Below are 7,323 nucleotides of genomic sequence, written 5' to 3' on the forward strand. Positions count from 1 at the left end.
TGGTTAAATTTAATAAGGTGTCTAAACGTGATAATTTGATGAAGGAATACTTCAAAACTTGGGGGCCACCGTGGTGCAATGGTTAGCACGTCCGCCTTGCACTCAGAAGGTCTGCGGTTCGAATCCCAGGCCAAGCAACATCAAATTTTCAACGGTGGCAAAATTCCCCCGCAGTAAATGTTGGCGACATTTCCTGAGTATTTAAGCCATGAAAAACTTCTCTACAAGTGGTGTCGTAAGACACACCGTTCGGACTCGGCAATAAAAAGTAGGTCCCATATCATTGAGCCAATATGAATCGGCGTGCACTCATTGATATGAGAGAAGTCTCCCTTGTCCCATCTGGGATGTTTGTGGAACAATTATATATATAATACTTCAAAATTCGCCGGCTGCATCGCATCTTAATTTTTTTTGCAAGAAAGTCCTCCGCTTAAATATGGTGAAGAAATTTAAAATAATGAATTTGGATCATCTGAAGGTCTGGTTGTTGTTTCCGGACGGCAGTTATGAAACTGTTGGTTGCTGCCCAATGTGACTCACTTCTTCGTGATGCTGAAGCAGATAATAATTAGTCTGTCACGTATTGTATACGTAGTTAGTTTATTATGTTTTTTTTGTAATTTTCTTAGCATAACGTTGAATATCCATTTTACTGGAGATTGTTTGATATTGGCTATTTTTTTTCTCTTTTTATAAATTTAATCTCATTTTTTTCGATCAGCTGCTTTAAGGTTAATGATTGATATAAATTTTAATATATTGTGAAATGTTGGATGTTAATTTTTTTGTTATTTTCTTATTTTTGGTTCCCCTCTATAACTACGTTCAATGCTTTTGATGTTTTCTGATCCTAATGGGGCCAGTTATTAGCAGCAATTTGTACATTAACTCTGTTTTAAGTTCATGTAAAAGTAAATTTAATATTGCTCTTTTAAATTGCCGTAGCATCAGGCCGTCGACACATTGAACTAAGTTTAACGAACTCAAGTCTATTCTTTCTGGTTCTGCTCTGAATGTACTATCGCTTTCTGAGACGAAATGACAGCAGGAACTGCAAGGGTGGTGACGTAGGAGTTTATATTTCTTGAAGCATTAGGTATAAAGTCGTATTGAAGACTTCCGTCTTGGGTAAGTGTGAGTCACTGTTTGTTGAGTTCTTCTCTGGTGATGCTAAGGTTCTTCTTGGTGTGATATACTTGCCTCCTCCTGGTGATTTTGTTAAGTTTGAAAATCTTCATACTGACCTCTTTTTGAGATATACCTACAAAGTTGTAATGGGTGTTTTCAATTACAATATGTTTGACATACATAAATCCTTGACTGTTCATACTGCTTGCTTTCGACTCAATCTTAGTATTTCACACAACTCGAAACCCACTCACTTTGATGTACCACGTGGCTCTACTCCATTGATAGATTTTGTATTACTTAGTAACTGATCTAAGATTTATCTTTCTGACCAGGTGGTGTGCCCTTCAATATCTGATCACTCGCCTATTTTTGCGTCACTGAACGTCAGCGTTGATACATCAGTTGAGTTTGTTGAATATCGAGACTATAGAAATATTAATTGGAATCGATTGTATACTTATATATCAGCTTTTGATTTTAGTCTTCTCAATGTTGTTGATGTTAAGTGTTCTATTCTTTCTTCTCTTATTATGCATTTATTTCAATCTATTCCGGTGGTGCGCAGAAGAATTTATCCTTATGATAATGGGATCAATGCTAATTTCATTACTTTAGCCTGTTCACTGCGTGACTTAGATTTTGGTTGTTATCAGTCCAATAAAATAGTGAGAATTGGAGGACATTTTGTAGATACCGTAATAAAGTGGAATCTGTTATCCGGCGTGAGCGTAGGAGGTACTATAGTAGGAAATTTAAATCTATGGGTCCAACTGCTTTATGGCGTTTTTTGAGGGGGTCAGGGTTTGTTGGTGGAGATGATGTTACTGTTGACATTAATGTTGATGTGCTTAATGCTTCGTTTGTCTATAATGGCTCGCGTATTGGTGTTTTTGACTTCAAGGATTTAGCTGAACGTGGTGGTGAATTTTCTTTTCATTGTGTGGATATTGTGGATGTTGCACTAAGTAGAATCAAGTCCAGATCCATTGGTGTCGATGAAATACCTTTGGACTTCTTAAAGATAATATTTCCTTATATTCCGAACTGTATCTTCGATTTAGTCAATTCTATTCTCACATCTTCGGTGTTTCCGCAACATTGGAAAAATGCTCGTGTTGTTCCAATACCGAAAGGGAATGTTGTGAATTGTGCTGAAGACCTAAGGCCTATTTCCATTCTACCTGTGTTATCTAAAGTGTGTGAGCATATTATGAGGGACCAGTTGTTATCTTTTGTTGGTAGGTATATATATGATGGTCAATTTGCATTCCGTAAGAACCGTAGTAGGACTGGTTTGTTATTGTATATGACTGATATTGTAAGGTGCAATTTGAACTCTAATAGTGATACTGCAGTTGTGTCTTTGGATATAACTAAGGCATTTGATTCGATTTCACATACTGTATTGGTTAGGAAGCTCAGAAATGAATTCAATTGTTCTCTTTCTGCTTGTAATCTGATAGTTTCGTACTTATATGGCAGATCAAAGTTCGTCTCCTATAACGGTCAGTCTTCTGGGACACTTCTACTTACACATGGTGTTACGCAGTGTTCCGTGCTTGGACCTCTGTCGTTTGTCCTCTATGTTAATAGCCTTGCTGAGTGGTGCTGTGATGCGAATTGCAAACCGCTTTTGTATGCGGATTATGTGTTCCTTGTTTTTGGTAGAAATGGAATGTCTCCTGCTATTTTTGATACTGGAATAAATCATAGCCTTGATCGTTTTAGGCTATGGTCTATAGAGAACTCGTTGGTGATCAACCCAGCTAAGACGAGGGCAATCAGATTCAGGAGTCAATCGTTTGACCTAAACATTTTTCTGGACCGAAATTTGATTAGCTTTGTATCCTGCCATAAGATGTTGGGAATTTTTGTGGATGAAAAGCTTGCATTTGAATATCATGCTGACTATGTGCATAGGAAAGTTTTTAGCATAATTCGGAGATTTTATTCCACAAATAATACCTTCCTTCATGGGTTAAACATAGGTTAGTTTATGTGCTGCTAATGCCTCATGTTAACTATGGTCTGGAAGTTGTTTATGGTTCTTTAGATCGTACTTCATCGTATTGAAGCGTGTTGTTAACAGTATTGTGCGCTTTGTCTACGGCTTAAGGAGTCGTGACCATATATCTGGTTATGTTAAGAGCTTTCTTGGAGTTGTGTCTTTTTACTTTTTCAGTAATAATTATTCAGTAACTTCTTTTCAGAGAGTAAGAGAAATGTTACTTTTTGATACGAAAATGAAGAAAAAAGTAAAAAGACAGCATTTAGTAAACTTTAGCAAGATAACAATTTATAACCAAAACAAAAACATTGGCGACAATGCATGAAAGAAAAACCAACTCTAAAGCAATGAAAAAGTTCTTCAATTTTAAGCAAAATAAAAAATAATTAATATATTATCGTAATATTAATAGTATTTTTCCACAAAAAAAGATAAACATTGAGCAGCTGACCATTATCAGATGATTAAAAAACAGCCGATCGAACTTGCTAAATGTTGCTGGGAAAAATTCTTTCAGCTACTTTTAGCAATTTCTCAGCAAACAACATTCAAAATTGTTCTCTCACTTCGCTCTCTTTTACTGAACTTTTGTATAAAAAGACAGCATTTAGTAACATTTCGTAATAAGTATTACAAATTATCACGTAAAAAGACACACCTATTAAATAGAATAGATTTTAAGCAACCTAACTTGATGTGTGGCCTGTTGGTCTAATGGTATGTAAAGTGTTAGTCCCAATTTACATTGGGCGAATTTACTTGCGGCAATTGTCATTTTGTAGGAGAGAGAGGTGAGGCATATGGTAACCCTTTGCCTCTCAGCACCCTCTCTCACCTACAAACTGACAATTGCCGCAAGTAAACTCGCCTAATGTATATTGGGACTTATACTGTGTTTACCCAAGACAAGTTTTAAACCATATTTCGTATAAACGTTGGAAAGGGAATCCTATTTCTTTATTTTTTAATTTCTAAAGCAAAGCTCTGTTGCAGAACGAAAAAAAAATTCTTACCACTTTTGTAACTTTTGCCGGTTAATAAAGTACAGGAACAGGTCGCAAATATTTTCTATTGTGCCACCCCAATATACATTCTCATTTAATTGCTTGTTCATAGTAAAAAACATTCCCTGTTTCATAATGGCGAAATTCAATTCATTTTTGCTTCAACTCGAAGTAAGCAAACGTTTATACATATTTACACAAAAAACAACAATTATCTTCGTGATACAATTAAATTTAGTTTGTGGCTATTTGCTTTGTGTTCGCTTCTACTGTAAATTCCTTTACTCTTAGAAGGGAATGAGCAACAAAACAAAGACAAAATTCCAGCAAATATCAAATGTATGTGAGTAGAAGATCTTTTAGGTTGGGATATTTTTAGCTACCCTAATACACACAATTTGCGTATTCTTTGAAACAATAATTCTTTCAACAAAAATTGGGAATTTTGTTTCTTTTTTCAGAATGGCTAGGCGTTATTTCTCACAGTTTAAGAGCGATGACGACTCCTACTCTGTGTTTTTTGGAAAATAAACCAAAGTTTGTTTTATTTTTTGGGTAAATAGAAACAAAACTTGTTTAATCATTTCCGCAATTATTTAATAAAACACACAAATAAATTAAATTGATAACAATTCAACAACAACAAGAGCCAGTAAGTTGTTGAAAATCAAGCGGCTTTAAATTGTTTTCATTTGTAAACAAAAAAAATCTTGTTCTAGGAACCCCCCTTCGCCGCTGTATTTATTTACTTAGAACGCACGTAAAAAGTAAATAAACAAATCATTTTATTTGGCTTTTGAAAAGTTTCACCCATTTTTTTTGCATTTTTTATGAACTTGGGTGCTAGACATCAACGCCGTGTAGTACTTTGTTGAGGATGACTCAAATGTGTAAAAGTACTATTGAGGCGTTGACGCCGTTTAGATTAGAAATAAATTTATTCAAGGAGTGCCAAAAAACGACAAATTTTCATATCAAAAAACTAAAGACAAGACAATGACATTTAGTCTATACTAATTATAATTAGCACGCCTAAAATGGTCCTCCAAAGAGATGTGTGGATGGAGTTAGTCATTATGAAGGCAAAACAAAAATTCCCCAAACAGTTACACGACTCCATAAAAGGGTGGTCGGCCAGTGAATGGTCTCAACTTCATGTGGGTTTGAAATGAAAAAACTTTCCCCCTTAAAATGTAGTTCATTTACCGCAATTAAATTCAAGTAATTCATGGAAATTATTTGTATTCAACATTAAATAAATTATTAAGGCCTTTGTATTGTTGTTGTTATTTGCTTTGATAGGCAAATGCACTCTCTACCCTTTCTCCTCCTTCTCTGTCATCACACCGCCTTCGTTTCAATAACAAATCATCATAGGTAGGTAGCAGCAGGTGAGAAGAGTGGTTCGGCTGCTACTACTTCTGCTTGTCGGCAATTTTAAGATGAATCAGCTGAAGAGCAATGCCAGGAGACTGTGGCTTGCTGCCTAATAAATTATCATGGCCACCACCACTAAAGAAATTCACTCTTCTGCTTTTTTTCTCCTTCTTCTGCCTGTTTGTTACTTGTTGTTGTTTTATGATTGAAATTTCCAAAAGATTCTAATTTTGGATATAATATACAATTTCCGTTCGTCTCTGTAACTTTTTCCATTCAACCAAAGGGTTTCCATATGTTTTGTTATTGTTTTATTGATGACATCATCAACAGCAACAACATTATTTCCACTTTCTCTTTACATAGAAAAAAATCATGTATTTCTTTTCGTAATATTTTTGTTTCTATATTTCAACAACATTTCGCCACTCTTTCTTTTGATTTTGCGTTAAATTTTTTTATTTCTGTTTCCAAATGAATTCCTTTTTTTGCTAAGAATCTCAAAACACCACCAACCAGCAGCAGCAATAGTAAATAGCATAGAATGTATTTATTATAAACAATCACACAAACACACACAAAAAACAACACGCACCTACGGAAGATCGACGGAATTAACCAAGAACAAACGGACTGTTTCACAACGCTTTAAACAAATGACTGACTGACTGACTGAGCGTAAAGAGCCAGCCGCCGCGACAAAAGCCGAAAATCAGCCGCAAAATTTCATTGAATGAAATTGTTTTTGTTTTTGACTCAAAAGTGATGGTAACTGCAGCGTTGTCAGTATTGGGGATTTTTCCCCAAATTGGGGAATTTTTATTTAAAATTGGGAAAAAATTTCGACTTGGGGTATTGGGAAATTATTGAGGAAATCTGAAAAATATTTGGGGATTTTTATTTTTGACTAATTTTTCGAACGTTCCCAACGCCACTCATTTCCACCCCTACCGACCGAGGGGGGCGACCTCCCTTCGAACGTAGGGATCGCGTACACACCATGATCCGGATAATGCTGGAAGCTACAGATTATATATTTCCAACAGCCGGTTAACTTTTTATATACTAAGATTAAACTGCTAAACCTAAATAAGGACGGGACGTACACAAATATTTCACCAACCTACCAAAACAACGCTCTCTGAGCGTCCGTATTACCCAAATACGTTGAGTCCCAAATCACATTTAAAACACAAAATCCGCAACCTAAACTTACTTAAATGTTTTCATTCGTAAAACAAATAATTTTCCTTTGCAATGAATTGTATTTCATGTTTTGTTGGGCTTTTGTTTTTAAAATACAAAACACACACACATACAAACAATAACGTTCTGTCAAACTTAAATTTTTTCAACTTACAAAAAGTATACGCTCGACGTATTTCGGTAATTCTCATAAGAAAACATGTGTTCTACTTTTTTCACCACACACGCCCTGGGTATACGACCGTATACAGGTATGGGCAAAAAACTTATGAGTTTACACATGACAGGACAGTTGAGTTCATGTATTGATAGTCAAAACCACAAAACTTGTCTGTGTGACGTAGGCGTCCAGACAACTGCAAAAACAGTTGTAAAATTATAAATGAAAATCATCGATTTCTTTTTGTTTTCCGTTCACATATTTTGTTTTTGTTCATATTCTTTTACTTTCTACACATTTCAATTATCGTTTCACTTCTTTTTTGCAAAAATGTCAAAAATTTGTTAACCCAACTGTCTCTGAAAAAATGATGGACAGTTGGAAGACAAAAGACACATGTATGTATTAGTTAGTAAATCAGAGTTGTATTTGGA

General features: G+C 35.2%; 1 protein-coding gene across 2 annotated transcripts in view; it reads right to left on the reverse strand.

The window, feature by feature from the left end:
- The window catches only part of CalpA (calpain A), a 29,909-nt gene extending 23,615 nt beyond the window's left edge, over positions 1-6,294 (reverse strand). The window contains exon 1 of one of the 2 annotated variants that reach the window (XM_073992099.1): positions 6,119-6,294. The gene's annotated coding sequence lies outside the window, so the exon portion shown is untranslated. The remainder of the gene's footprint in view (positions 1-6,118) is intronic. The other variant, XM_073992100.1, reaches the window with a different exon arrangement.
- Positions 6,295-7,323: the final 1,029 nt, after the last annotated feature.

The sequence above is a fragment of the Musca autumnalis genome, unplaced genomic scaffold, assembly GCF_047663935.1.
Source record: "Musca autumnalis isolate F117 unplaced genomic scaffold, ASM4766393v1 scaffold_5, whole genome shotgun sequence".
In the NCBI taxonomy this organism is placed as follows: domain Eukaryota; kingdom Metazoa; phylum Arthropoda; class Insecta; order Diptera; family Muscidae; genus Musca; species Musca autumnalis.